General features: G+C 45.9%; 1 protein-coding gene across 3 annotated transcripts in view; it reads right to left on the bottom strand.

Moving 5' to 3' along the window:
* LOC121276441 overlaps nucleotides 1-15793 on the bottom strand; it is a 74857-nt gene that overhangs the window by 50375 nt on the left and 8689 nt on the right. The gene's annotated exons all lie outside the window — the stretch shown is intronic.

Genomic DNA, 15793 nt, shown 5'->3' on the forward strand with positions numbered 1-15793 from the left:
GATTGTTAAGTAGTGAGTATTGAGGATTTTGACCCAGCGATGATGAAGCAACGGTGATATAGTTCCAAGTCAGGATGGTGTGTGATTTGGAGGAGAACTTGAAGGTGGACGTGTTCTCATGCACATGCTGCTCTTGTCCGAGGTAATAGAGGTCATGGGTTTGGAAGCTCGTGTCAAAGAAGCCTTGGCAAGTTGCTGCAGTGCATCTACTATCTGTGCACATGCATAAATATCACAGTATTTCTTTTCTAAATTACCTCCCTTCCTACCCTGCAGGCATTGCCTAAGTTATGGTTCCATGGGTCTCAGCAAGCCTCTGGTTCCTTTCCCAAATATCCCTTCTTCTTGTGTGAGGTGAAGCAGTGAGTGTTGGGTTTGATTCTGTTCTCAGCTGACATCAATGCAGATGTGCTTTCCATTTGGCCTACTAAATAGCAATCAACTTCCAACTTCCCAAGGCCTGGAGCGGAAGAGCTCTTGAGGGAGTGCTGCACTGCTGGACATACCATCTTTCAGATGAGTTAACCCAAAGTCCTCCCAGGTCAATGTAAAGGATTCCAAGGCACTCTATGAAAAAGAGGAGCTGGGAACCTATAATTGTTCCTCAACCAATATATATCACAGATTATCTGGTTATTTCTCTCATGGCTGTTTGTGGGACCTTGCTGTGCTCAAACTGGCAACCACATTTCAGATTGCTTCATTTACTGTGAAGCATTTTGTGACATCCTGAGGTTATGCAAGATCATCCTTAATTCCATCGCTGCTGAAGTGTGACAGAAGTTAAGCCAAGAATTAAACTCTGGTCCTTCGATAGTTCAGTAAAATACTGCACAGTGAAGTTACCTTTAAGCTGGCAGGTGAACATAACGTTTTTAGGCCAATTTTTATCCTGTTGGGGCTAGACAGACCATTTGCTTTAAGCATGACACAGCAGATCTATTACACAAGAAAATGTCCGTCACTGCATACATCCTTCCGTTTCGTCAACTCTTTTGTAGGAAACTCAGATTCTACCTGTTAGCTCATTGTTAACCAGAGACCAAAACCAAGACTATATGGTATTTGTGCAGCTCAAATGCCGTGCACACAGTTCACTCGCACACTTGAACCAGGATTAGGTCATTCAGCTCTTCAAGTCTGCTCTGCCAATCAATTAGATTACAGCTGATATGTATTGCTACTCCATTTTCTTTTCTCCAAATCCCTTGGTGCTCTTACCCAGCAAAAAATCTATTAACCTCAGTCTTGAAAACTTGACGTGTCGCAGCATCTACCGGTATTTAGAAAGGAAGGGATTGCGGATTTCTAATAGTCTTTGTGTGGAAAAAAAGTGCTTCCTGGCTTCCCTTGTAAATAGCCTAACTCTAAACTTAAAGTGATTCCCCTGCTGAGGAAACAGTTTCTCTGTAATGACACGACTGAATGTTTTTTTTTAAACATTTATACACTTTGATCAGTTTACTCCTCATAAAACAAGGGAATACAAGCCAAGTTTATGCAATCTGTACTTGGAAACTGAACCTTCCGCACCGCGGTACGGGCAAGAGTGCCTCAGTCCAGCTACCCAAAAGGTGGTTGTGTCCGAAAACCGGATATTTTTTCCCATGCTTCGAGTGGCTTAGTGAACCTTAACTCCACCCGACTCAACTCGGAAAGTTCAGGGAGTTGCTGTATCACTGCAGCGGAGCGCTGATCGGCTTCTCGCACTTGATGTTTAGTTTTCAGTTACAACCACGGGATATTTTTAACACCATTTCAGTCGATTGATCTTTTCTCGTTTTAAAAAGGGTGTGCTACTTCAGGGAAGAGTTACTGAATCCAATGCATGAGAAGTGAATTAATATTAGTGGCAACATGGCCATTAACCTAAAGTGCTTTGCAATCATGTCATTTGACTTTCCTGTGTCCCCTATTCATTGAATTCCGATCTTTCTTTTTTCTGAAAACCAGCAAGTTCTGAAATCCGGCACGGACTCATTCCCAAGGTTGCCAGATTTGAGGTACTCTATCTGTATCATTCTGCTGTCTCTGCGCTGCACCCCCTCCAAGGCCAATATAATCTTCCCTGAGATGTGGTGCCCTGACAGTCTTCAGGAGAACCTGTTATGACCCAGTTCTTCATTGCAGCAGTCTGTTCTCATCCAGCACTCAGAGTGTGCCATCAACAAAACTGTACAAGGGTTGTTGAATACAACGAGTCAATTGTGTTCTTAATCCTGTCTTTGAGCACCAGACCAGTTATTCCCAAAATAGTCATAAACCACAGGACTGTTCATCGCAGCTGCCAATGCTGGCAGTTTGGGGCCATAACATTGTCAGGGTAACCGAGAGAAAGAGAGAGAGAGAGAGAGAGATAACGAGAGAGACAGAATTAGCAAAGGGCATCCATTAAACATCTGCTGCTGAAACCATCATGTAAGCTTTTGTTATTTCCAGACTCAACGATTCCAATGCTCTCCTGCCCGCTCTCACCTTCTACTCTCCATAAACATGAGCTCATCCAAAATCTCCTGACTCACACCAAGTCCCATGTACCCACCGCACCTGCACTTCCTGACCTACATGGACTTCTGGTCCAGCAACGTCTTGATTTTGAAGCTCTCAGTCTTGTTTTCAAATCCCTCCATGATCTTGCCCCTCCCAATCTCTGTAATCTCCTCCAACCCCATTATTCGCCACAATATCAGCGCTCCTCTAATTCTGGCCTCTTATGCGGTCCCGATTTTAATTGCTCTACCGCGCATAAACTGCTTAGGCCCCAAGCTCTGGGATTCCCTCCCTACGCCTCTCCGCATCTTTATCTAGCTTCCCTCCTTTAAGACACTCCTTAAAATTTACTTCTTTGACCAAGCTTTTGACCATCTGAACTATTACCTCCATATAATTTACTTTGTTTCATAAAGCTCCTGTGAACTGTTTTATTAGGTTAAAGTTGTCGTCGCTGTTGCAGAGAAGCTTTTGTAAACTACGCAAGTCAGATATCCTGATTTTCACAGTTAAAGTCTCGCATCTCCAAACCATGTACACTGAGCCAGATTACACCAAGTGCCACAGCTGGACTCAATGCCTCTGTTTGGGGAGAGTGAGATCAACCCCGATACACTTGATTGTTATCCATGGATGGATCTGAAGAGCTTTCACTGTGTGACCTCTGCCGGGCATTACCTTTCACCACAGTCGCTGTCAAATTTCGAAGGTGAAAAATGGTCGCTTAGCTTAGCAGAGAATAACTGCTCTTTGTGCAACTGTAGCCCAAGGGAGGAGGGTAGGGGAGGAAGCTGGTATGAAAAATTAATGTATAAATCCTCTCAAAAGGTAATAGCATCATCTGGTGAACTGCTTTAAAAAGAAACTAACGTTCAACATGCAATTGAGCTGAATTAGCAGAAGTGGATACAATCATTACCTTTAATGACCTGGTCATTTCAACAACAACAACAACAAATTCGGTTCTCTTATCCTGCTGCACTAATAAAAAAAACTTGCATTTACATAGGGCCTCATCACAAAGTTGAACCACCTCAAGACTGCTTTGCACAGCAAGTTGTTTTTGGCTATCGGTGACTGTTTTTACATGTCTGGCAGTCAGGACCTATTCAGTTGAAATCATAGAATGGTTACGGCGCAGAAGGAAGCCATTCAGCCCATTCGAACCCATGCCAGCTCTCTGCAAGAGCCATTTAACTAGTTCCAGTACCCACCTTTTCCCTGTAACCCTACAGGGCAATTTATTTTCCTTCAGGAGCTTATCCAATTCCCTTTTGAAAACCACAATTGCATCTGCCTCCACTGCGCTCTCAGGGAGTGCATTCCAGATCCTAATTACTTCCCATGTAAGAACTTTGATTTTTTTTTTACTAATCATCTTAAATCTGGGCCCTTTACTTCTAGACCCTTCCACCAACGGGAACTGTTTCTATTTCCTCTCTCTAGACCCCTCATGAGTTTGAACACCACGGTCAATTCTCCTCTCAATCTTCTCTTTGCTAAGGAGAACATCCACAGCTTCTCCAATCTACCGATTTAACTGAAGTCCCTCATCCCTGGAACAATTCTAATAAATCTTTTCTGCAGCCTCCAGGAGGCCTTCACATCCTTCCTAAAGTGAGGTGCCCAGAATTGGACACAATAATCGAGTTGATGACTAACCAGTCTTTAACAAAGATTTATTATAACTTCCTTGCTTTTGTACTCTGTGCCTCTATTTATAAAGCCCAGGATCTGTAAGCTTTATGAACCCCTTTGTCACCTTCAATAATGTGCGTACATATGCCCCCAGTATATCCTACACTCTCTTTGGAATTGTACTCTTCACTTTATATTGCCCTCTCCTCAATCTTCCAACCAGAATGTAACTCTCCTTTGCATTAAATTTCATCTGCCGTGTCTGCCCATTCCACCAGCCTGTCTATGTCCTCTTGAAGTCTATCACTATCCTTCTCACCGTTCACAATACTCATGAGTTTTATGTCGTCTGAAGATTTTTAAATTATGCCCTGCACACTCCAATATAAATCAGGGAAAACAGTGGTCCTGGTAACGTTGCATCTAACAGGCTGCCAATACAGTATTGCCCATTTTGTGTCAGAGATGAATTCTTAACTCGACAGCTCAACATTCCCTCAGCACTGCACTGAACAGTCAGCCTTGATCGTGTGTTCAGGTCCTGGGGTGGGTCTGCATTTAAGCCAGTGACATATTCAGATATAATAATAAAAATGCAATAAAATTAACCAGGCAGAAGGAAACAATTTTTTTTTTTTAAACACTGCAATGCTCCAACAATATCCAAATACTCAACGCTGTCCAACGGTTTGATTTCCCAGCAAAGTGCTGACAGGAAGATTCTGAAATGGCTGAGCCCAATAGTGGAGCGACATAAAAATCCTTTCAATTTTTGAGTTTGGCAGCAACTTACTGACGTCAGTAAAATAATGCAAACAAGGTTAGCGCATGTGGGTCAGCAACTTAACCCTTTCTTCAAACAGGAAATATCACTGGTTGCTGCAGTGACACATTAATTTTCACATGCTGTGCTTTATCTTTTTTTTCAAAAACGGCCAATTAAAAAGTTTTTTTTTGGAGAAACTTAAGTCAGGGGTGGAAAAGCAGAAAAAGGTACGTGCAGGCTTTAAATTTAATTAAGATTTAAATGGAGACAGCAACGTCCACGGCCGGACCATGTCGGGTGGAGAGGGCCCGCGGGTGGCGGTGAGTGGAGCGACACGCGGGATATTATCAGAGCCAGCAAGCGGAGGAAGGTACCCAGTGGGCAGGGGTGCAGGCATCATGTAGGAGCAACCACCAGCATGTGAACAAGTCCACCAAGCTGCGGTTAGTTTGTACGGGGTTAGATCCTGGTGTTAGATGTCACCTCGATGTGTACTTGTCCAAAATGAATTGGGATATTGTGCGCCACTTGAAAGAATTCTTTACTTCTTTAAACATGACTGGACCATTAACAATTCACTGGCTTCCCCCAGAGGTTGTGATGGAAATGTAAGAACATAAGGAATAGGTGCAAGAGTTGGTCAGACGGCCCATTCGAGCCTGCTCCGCCAGTCAGTACAATCACAGGTGACCTTCTGTCTCAAGTCCACTTTCCTGTCTGCTCTCCATATCCCTCAATTCCCTGGGACACTGAAACCTAGCCTATCCCAGTCTTAAATATATTCAAAGATGGAGCATCCACAACCATCTGGGTGCAGAATTCCAAAGGATCACAACCCTCTGAGTGAAGGAATTTCTCCTCAGCACAAAATGAACATCCCCTTATCCTGAGACTGTGCCTCTGTGCTCCAGATTGCCCAGCGAGGGGAAACAACCTCGGACCCTCTCAAGCCCCTTCAGGAAGGAGTATATTAACATCATCTTCTGTTTTTAGTTTGTGCTTTTAAAATTTGTACTTTGTAGGACGAAGGGATTCCCAGTGCAATTATACTATTCTCACTGCAGTTAACTAGTTCCAGCACAAGACAGGAATTGTCACTGGGATCTTTCTCATCTATATGGTTCATTACCGTGGCAGCGCACCTAACCATTAAGCCACAATTGACGATGACTCATTGTCAGTCAAGATCCCCAGATCTCTTCCACTCTCCATACACATTATTTCTGTTCCATTTAAGTAACAGACTCTCCCAGGACTTCCTCACTTTGACGTTTAGCATTGAAACAGCCAATTTAGGCATTTACAATGGAAATATTGTACAGCTGCCTGTAACAAGGTAATTGCCAGTGGCTGTGTAAAATAGGTGTTTGAAGTCTCTCTCCCAACTCCATCGCCGCCCTGTTCATTAAAATAAAACTGCAGCCAGTGACACCACCAGTCACAGCCAGAATGGAGACGATTGGATAAATTTCACGCCCGTCAGCTCCGCTCACCTCCTTTAAGCTGAAAAGTTTCTGAAGGTCCAGTAAACCCCCCCGGATAAACAGATGAGGGAGATAGAGCCAGGAGGATATGCTGATAGGGTTTAGATGATGTAGGGACGGGAGGAGGTTTGTGTGGAGGATAAACACCGCTGGACCTTTTGAGTTCATTGGCCTGTTTCTGTGCTCCATGTGCTATGCAGTTGCATGTAATAACTACCACTTTTTAAATACACTCCAACATGATTGTCCAGACACATCAACACAATGAGCAGGACAGAGGCTGGAACCTCTCAGATCAGTGGCACAACTGCTGATGCCCCTCGAAACTGAATATCATCCAGTTGATATTCAAGTCAGGACTCCTGGAAGCATGCAGCTGCAACAACACTCAAAACACCAACATCATTCAGGACAGAACAGTGAGTTGATTGGCACCCATATCACCAAATTTAGTATGCACCCCGTCCATCACCATTACAGTATGTACAGTCTACAGCAGGCACTGCAGCAACACACCAAAATAACTTAACAGTGCCTCCTTCCCTTGCCATCTCTGCCACCAAGAAAGGGAGAGCGGCGGTGTTGTAGGAATACCAAGTACCCACAGCTGCCCTCCAAGACATCCTAACTTGGGCTGCATTACTATTTTCTTCATTGTCACAATAACAACTTGCAGTTATATAACGTCTTTAACGTGATAAAGCATCCCATAGCGCGACACAGGAGTGTTATAAAACAAAATGTGACACGTCATATATGGAGATGAGGTCAAATGACCGAAAGATTGGGCAGAGAGGAAGGTTTTAAGGAGTGTCTTAAAGGAGGACAAAGAGGTAGATAGGCAAGAGAATTTTGAAATCAACACCCTTGTTTGACCAGGTCAGTGAGCACACGGGTGATGGGCAAATGGGATTTGGAGCGAGTTAAAACAGGGGCAGCAGAGTTTTGGATGACCTCAAGTTTAGGAAGGGTAGAACTTGAGAGACCAGCCAGGAGTGTGTTGGAAGAGTCAAGCCGAGAGATAATGAAGGCATGAATGAGGGTTTCAGCAGCGGATGAGCTGAGACAGGGGCAAAGTTGGGCGATGTTACAGAGGTGGTAATAGGTGGCCTTAGTAATGGTGCAAATATATGGTTGGAAGCTAATGACGGGTCATAAATGACACCAAGGTTGCAAACAGACTATTTAGTCTCAGGCTGTTGCCAGGGAGAGGGATGGAGTCAGTAACTGGGAAATGGGGTGGAATTTCATGTCGCTCAGAGGTGGGTGGGAAGCCGATCCGGAAGTCAGTGGATCATCAACTCCTGCTCACGCCTTTGAAAGACAGGACATAATGGGTATAGCGGCCAATTAACGGCCACCCAGTGCAGACCGGCCAACAGCTTCGAGAGATGGTAGGCAGCGCGCCCAATCAGAAACTGAAGGCTGGACTCCAGGGACATGGGGGAGGGGGGGCGGTGCTGTGACCCAGAAGGTGGAAGGCCACCCATTTAAAGGGACCCCAGCACAGGACTCTGGCAGCTGCAACAGAAAACAATGATTGAGCGAACAGGTTAAGAGCTTGTTTATAAATGTGTGTACATCTGTTCAACTGGTTTGGAAGCATTTTGGACTTTGCCAGGAAAGAAGTGACAATGGAATGCAGCTGACCCTTTCCCCTGATGAAAAGCGATTGTTTCGGGAGAAACTGGAAATCAGCCTTTGGACTCACTTTTCGTCTCCACAGATGGACAAGAGAATGGAACCCAGAGCTCAGGAGGGTCCCAGATGAAGGACGGCCCCCAAGGTTTGACGTGACCTCCCCGTGAGCTCTCCTCCAGTGACAGGTGGGTAGAGGAGACCTCCCAGCCTGAACAGAGGTTGCAGCAGAGGTCAGCAGCTTTGGGGTCATCCAGCGAACCAGGCTGGAGAGCGCTGGAAAAGGCTCAATCACCTTTTGAGATCTGCGAGGGTGAATGTGTCACCATTCTGGAGATGGACATATAAGGAAGGGTGTGTTGTGGGTCCATTATGAAAAATGTCATGTGCGTTGTGTAAGGCGACATGATGCACACATGCTGCTCTGCATGGCCACACCTATTAGTAGGCGAAGAGCATAGGATAAAGTGTGCTACTGACAGTGAACACAATGACCACACTTCTGAAGGCCTGATTGTAGCACAGCATCATCATTACAATCTCCCTCTTCACTTGCAGGAGGAGAAGAGGGTGCACAATGCCTGAAAAAGGAGCAGGTGTGGAGGTGGTGTCCCCAACACCGCCATCCTGACACCACTGAGGAGGTGGTCCTGGAGCTGGCTGCCAACCAATGGGGCCAGGCCACAGGTCAAGGCAAGTTTGGAGGAAGGCCAGGGAGTGGTCAGATTCCAAGGGCTCATTATCTATAATTTCAGCAAACACTGCTTAAGAGGCTGGGGAGGGGCGGGTGCTTAAAACTGGGGAAACTGGCAGGAAGGTAGGTTGATGGTTTGTGATTTTGAAGGCTTATTGACATCAGGGAGGAAGACGTGCCTCTATGTTGAATGGTATAATGTTCTAACAATGAATCACATTTCCCAATGTCTCATGTGTTCGCTATGACAAAGAGCGTCTTACAAAACTCACCTGGAAGGTTGAAGATGCCCCTAACTTTCCCTTTCATTTACCACACAGGTGCAACATCAGCAGCTGTGGACATTAGCCCCAAGGGACCAACTGCAACCTCTGAGTAAGGAGAGGAAGCCTCAGAAGATGCAGTGTCATATCCTTGTGCCACACCGAGCACCAGCACAAGTACACACACCTTGATGAGTATGTGCTTTTTTTAATTCATTCACAGGATGTGGGCTTCGCTGGCTGGGCCAGCATTTATTGCCCATCCCTAATTTTCCTGAGAAGGTGGTGGTGAGCTGTCTTCTTGAACTGCTTCAGTCCATATGGTGTAGGTACACCAGCAGTGCCTCGGCTATAATAGATAGACACACTGGTGAGAGCACATCACACGGTTGCACGAACAGCTGTTGGAGAGTGAGATGGAGGAGAAGGCCTCTGACACTCGGAGGAGTGCTGGAGGTGACCAAGATGTTGAGCCTAGACTGATCATGAGCTCTGGAGTCACCCATCAGGAGGCAGGTGCTGGTGCAAGGTCCATGGGAATGAGATAGAGATACCAAAGGGGTTGCACATTGTAGCACAGACATTGGAGGAGTCCATCCAGACCATGAGCACTGCGGTGACCCACTCTACAGGACGCATGGCTACCTCCATTGAGAGACTGGCAACTGTCACAAAGTGCCAAACCCAGCAGATCGCTGATACGATACTGGGTATGCATTCTGACCAGCATGCTTATAATGATTCTGTGATCATGAGCGTCCTTCAGATGGACATTATTTGGCTGACTAGTAGCGCCACATGCGGCACTGGTGCTCACATTATTGAGCTGCATGGAGAAGGAGATGGTAATGGTCATGAAGGGGATATTGAGTTGGAGAAATTCAGCTACTGGAATCTTCCAATGATCAGAGCTTCCCGTGTCTCACGGGAATCCAGACTCTCCTTTGGACCAGCTGGGATACTTGCCTGCTGTGGCTCACCCACCTTTTCCTTGGACTCTTCATCAGAGGACCAGGCTGTCTCCCTTAATCACTCTTCTCTAACAGGGTTTCTCCCTCTGGAGGGTCAGGTTGTGCAACACAGAGCAAGACTACAACCAGGAGGGAGACTCTGGCTGCTGCATATTGGAGCAACTTAACTGATCTATCCAGGCATCGGTATCTCACCTCCAGCTGACCAATGGTCTGTTCAATGATGGATGGACATGATCATTGCATGGCTTTCATTGTAACAATGCTCAGACTCCATACTTTGACCTCGTACTGGAGTCATCAGCCATTTCTTCAGGGGGTATCCTTTGCCTCCAAGTAGCCATCCATTCAAAGCATCTCGGCCTGTAAACATCTCTGACACCTGGGAGTATCTGAGGATCTAGGAGTCGTGCCTGCTTCCCAGGTATCTTGCACACACCTGCAAGATTCTTTGATGGTGGTCGCACACAATCTGCACATTTATGGAGTGGCATCCCTTTCGGTTGATGAAAGCTCCTGACTGCCCTGCTGGTGTTTTGATGGCTACATGGATACAGTCAATGGGCCCCTGTACCTTTGGGAAACGAGCTATGGCTGCAAAGCCTCTGGCTCTTTCCACTTGACTGTTGTCTGTTGTGAAGGAAATATATTGATGCGCACGCCTAAACATGGCATCAGTGAAGACCTTAATGCAGTTTGGGTGATCCCACTGAGGTCTCTACATGCAGCCTGGAATGAGCCAGTGGTGGAGATGTTCAAGGCAACTGTGATTTTTAAGGCCACAGGCATTGGGTTGCCACCCAGACAATTGGAGGCAATCGCAGCCGCCAGCATGTCGCAGAGCGATGTGACTGTCTCTCGTGAAAGGCAAAGTCTCTGGAGACATTGTCACTCCATCATCTACAGGTAGGACATTCGGACCCTGTAGACCTGGTCGGCAGGGTATGGCCTCTGCCTACATCTGCATGCCTGCTGTTGTCTTCCCTCCGCAGCCACTTGTCCAACTTCCTGCAAGTCATGCTGCACCCGCCCCTGGCCAACAGACCTCCTCTTCCTCCTCACTGGAGGCAGTATCTCCCACACAATACTCACAGGGGACACAATTTCACACCACAAACGGTGCAGTGTTCAAAGATGACCCCAGCACCAACATTTTGGACCCTCCCCTGAGGAATAGCCCTGAGTCTGATGTACGAACAGCAAACATTTCACAAATACCTAACTCTCAGCAGCCTGTCTTGCTAAAGTCAGGCATTGACCCACCTCCAGCCTTTTTATCTGCCCTTTCACCAGGCCCTGAAAAAGAAACATGTTTCCCACTGGCCTCATTTCCCACGCACCCACCTTATTATAGTATTATGGCAGTCAGTTGGGCTGTTAAGTACCTTAATCGACGTTACAGTACAGGTTTCAAAATGGAGGAGAGGCTGCTGATTTTGGATCCGCCCACCTACTGTATTATTGTGGGCCAGTGTGACGATGTCAGGTTCACAACCCAACGTCAGCATGCTGGATGTTATACTCCTACGGCAGTCCCACTTTGGCCAGCTAAAATTCAGCCTACGGAGTTTGTACTGAAAACAATGGCTTTGGGTCTTCGCAATAATTAATTGGAGGACACTTTCGCTCATCCGCTACTGAATATCGGATAAGCAGTCTGAGAATTTAGCCACAGTGGAGGAGTTGAAAGAAGTGGTGGTGAGATGGAGCTGGGTGTCATCAGCGTTAATGTAAAAAATTAACACTGTGTTTTCAGAGGATGTTGTCAGTGGGCAGCATAAAGATGAGAAGTAGGAAGTGGCCAAGAATAGATTCTTGGGAGACACCAGAGGTAACGTCACAAGAGTGGGAAGAGAAAGCATTGCAAGTGATTCTCTGACTGCAATCAGATAGATAAGAATGGGACCAGGTGAGAGCAGTCCCACCCAGCTGGACAACAGGGGACAGCTGTTGAAGGAGGAGGGTGTGGTCAAAGGCTGTTGACAGGTCAAGAAGGACAAGGAAGGGATGGTTTACCTTTGACACTGTGCACATGCACAGATCCCTGAAGGTAGCAGGGCAGGTAGATAAGGTGGTGAAGAAGGCGCGTGGGATACTTGTATTCTACGCCTCGGCTAATAAAGGCAAGAGCAGGGAGGTTATGCTGGAACCGTATAAAACGTTGGTTAGGCCACAACTGGGGTAGGGTGTGCAGTTCTGGTCACCACATTATAGGAAGGATGTGATTGCACTGGAGAGGGTGCAGAGGAGATTTACCAGGATGCTGCCTGGGTAGAAGAGTCTGAGCTATGAGGAAAGATTGAATAGGCTGGGGTTGTTTTCCTTGGAGCAGCAAAGAGAGGGGACCTGATAGAGGTGTATAAGATTAAGAGGAGCATAGATAGGTTGGATAGAAAGGCACTTTTTCCACTAGTAGAGGGGTCAATAACCAGGGGGCAGAGATTTAAGGTAAGAGGTAGAAGGCTAAGAGAGGAGTTGACGAGGAATTTTTTCATCCAGAAGATGGTGGAAGTCTGGAACTCACTGCCTGAAAGGGTGGTTGAGTCAGAAACACTCACAACATTTAAGAAGTATTTAGATATTCACTTGCATTGACACAGCCTCCAAGGCTATGGGCCAAGCGCTGGAAAATGGGATTGGTGTAGTCAGATCTTTGTTGACCAGCGCAGACACGATGGGCTGAATGGCCTCTTTCTGTGATGTAAACATCTATGAGTCAAGAGGGTGTCATTGTAATTTTGCTAAGACCTGTTTCAATAAAGTGGAAGGGGAGTAAATGTGGAGTTCTGGGAATGATAAACATGGATTTGGGAAGCAACTGGGTTCAGCGTTGGGGCAAGGGGGAGTATTAAAGGAAGTTTGGTTGAGTGGAAGGGAGGGACGGGACAGACAGCTGATCAGATTGTCTCCGTCTTATCCTTTCAAGTCTGTGTCTCTTGTTCTTAAGGGAACAGATTTCCCTACCTATACCTATTGCAAGGATACCATATACATGTATCCTGATAATTGTTTTCACTCTTATAATTTTCTCAATGCATATACACAACACCGCTCCATTGATATACATTCCACATAAAACATTTGCTTCATAGATATGTACTGTGATATAACTTTCCCCTATAAATCTTGCTGCCTCTGTACTACTTCCTTATACAATCATTAACATGAATAGGTTAACACACCAGCTTCCAAAAACCCTTTCACACCTCACTGTGGTCTCTTGTTGCAAGTTCCTGCTATTCACAAGCCCTACAGAAGTGTTGATGGATTGCATCTCGGCTATTCACACTATCTTCTGTATATCCTGTACCAGCATCACCTTCCTGCTACATACTGATCCCTGAGAACATAGCTGCACATCTCACAAGCTTAACGACAATTCCCATCACACGTAGAACTAGTTGACCCAGTGAAAGCTGGTAGGCTTGTTCAAGCTTCCTTTTTCTTTTCTACTGTCCATTTGTCAGGGCTCACTATCAGTCATTAATAGTAATACCACATTATACTGCCTGTATCTTCCAGCCTCCATAAACTTTAACTCATCTAAAGCTCTGCTGCTCCTAACGCATCACGCCCCATTCATCCATCACCCCTGACATCGCTGAGCTACATTAGCTCCCAGTCCGATAATGCCACCCTAAATCGCTCCATATCTCTATTTCTCTAACTTGCATTTATATAGTGCCTTCAATGTCATGGAATGTCCCAGAGTGCTTCACTACAGAATATGGCACCGAGCCACATACGGAGATATCAGGCCAGGTGATGAAAAGCTTCTTCACTTGTCCGAATATTGGTGTTAGATTTTGGTTGATAATGCTCCTTTGAATTGCCTTGGGACTTTTTAACCACCTGAAAGGCACTATATAAATGCATGTTGTTGCTATTTTACATGCCTTTACACAATTAGCTCCTTCTTAAAAATTTTATAGAACATTACTTTTGCTCTGCGCATTATTTTTCTACCCCTCCTGCCTTTTCGCTCTATCATTCCTTGTTGCTCCCTCTATCTCTTCCTTAATTTCAATTTACATTACTATTTCTGAATTTACTTTTACAATCCAATTTTACCTGTTTCTTCTGTTCCATTCTAAAGCTGAGCCCTGTGTCTCCCTAAACGTGGGCCTTGGCTGGTTGAAATAGTTTCTATATGGCTGTTTTATTTTCAATCAATCCAAGTCTGCTGGCACGTCCCAAGTTACCACGCCAGGGTTGGCTATCTTCTGTGGCCACCACAGAAGTTTAATCACACCTGACTATGGGAAGAGGGAGCAGTACAACAACAACAACAACATCATCTTGCAGTTATATAGCACCTTTGACTTAGTAAAACGTCCCAAGGTGTACCATACGAACTTTGAGAGAAGAAATATGACACTGGGTCACATAAAGAGATAGAGGGACGGGTGGCGAAAATCTTAGTCAAAGAGATAGTAAGGTGGGACATAGGAGAGAGAGATAGACAGGCAGAGAGGTTTAGGAAGGGAATTCCAGTGCTTGGAGCGTAGGCAGCTGAAGACAGAGCCACCATTGATGGAGCAATTAAACTCGGGGATGCGCAAAAAGCCAGAATTAGAGGAGGGCAGAGGTCTTCCAGGGTTGTCTACAGAGATAGGAAGGGGTGAGGTCATGGAGGGATTTGAACACAAGGATGTAAATTTAAAAATTGAGGTGTTGCTGGACAGTGAGCCATTGAGGTTAGCGTGCACGGGAGTGAACGGGACCTGATGCAAGTGAAAATATGGATAGCAAACTTTTGAACGAGCTCAAGATTACAGAGGGTAGGCTGTGAGCCAGGAAAGCACTGGAATAGTTGAATTTGGTGATAGTAAAGGTAAGAATGAGGGTTTCAGCAGTGGATGGGCTGAAGCAGGCAGTGTTACAGAGGTGCAAGTAGACTGCCTTAATGACCAAGAGGATATGTGCTCGAAAGCTCAGTTCAGGGTCAAATAAACATTTGAAGCAAAAAACATTCAAAAGAGTCATTTGGGCGAGATATTGGGGGAGGGAGTCACCTGAAATCCCTTCACAAGGACGGTAATTGTTTTGATGGACAAATTGTGGCCCATTCTGTGTGATCTCCTGGACTGGGTTCATTTTCCTCAGAAGGCTGGAGAGCAGTTTTACAGAGAATTTTCTTCCCTTATTGACGATGGGTGTTTTCTCTTTTTTCACATCTCCCAGGTGGTGGGGGAGGGGTTGCGGGGGCGGGGGTGAGTAGAGGGAGGAGAGTAAGGACCGGGGTATGTGGCGGGGTGGGGTGGGGTGGGGGTGGGTGAGGTTGAGAAGTATGTAGGCAGGATGATCCAAGCAACATGAAATGTGCGGTCGGCTGGATGTAACCATCTGGCCTTTCCTGGTCTCTCAATTTTGTAATTTCTTCAAAAAGGGAGGGGAGGAAAAGAGAGAAGAACAAATAAAAATGCCTCTAGAGCTGACATTTAACTTGATCTGCTCCTGAGCCTGCAAAGGTCTAAGCTCAAGTTAACTGCAGCCCTGCAAGTTTGCCAAACAAATCCTGTGGTCTTGGTTCTGGGCACTGATCCACATTTAATAGGGCAGATCACAGCACATTGTACACATTTAGTGTTACAGCAATGCACACAATCACTGGAGCCGAACCAGGCACTCCAGCTTCAGGTGCTGAGGCCAGTAGGTAACCTCACACCGGTGGCAGCACAACGTATGAAGCCAACTTTTTTTGAACACTCCATTTGAAAGCTTGAAGGCGTTCCCAGGAACTCAGCACTTAGGACTTCAGGGTTAACAAAAGGACCAACAGGTTGGCAATCAGCCCGTCAAGCCTGTCTGCATTCCCTGCTCTGGTTAGCAGAGTATTCTCTGTGTGC

This window comes from Carcharodon carcharias, chromosome 3, assembly GCF_017639515.1.
Source record: "Carcharodon carcharias isolate sCarCar2 chromosome 3, sCarCar2.pri, whole genome shotgun sequence".
Lineage (NCBI taxonomy): Eukaryota > Metazoa > Chordata > Chondrichthyes > Lamniformes > Lamnidae > Carcharodon > Carcharodon carcharias.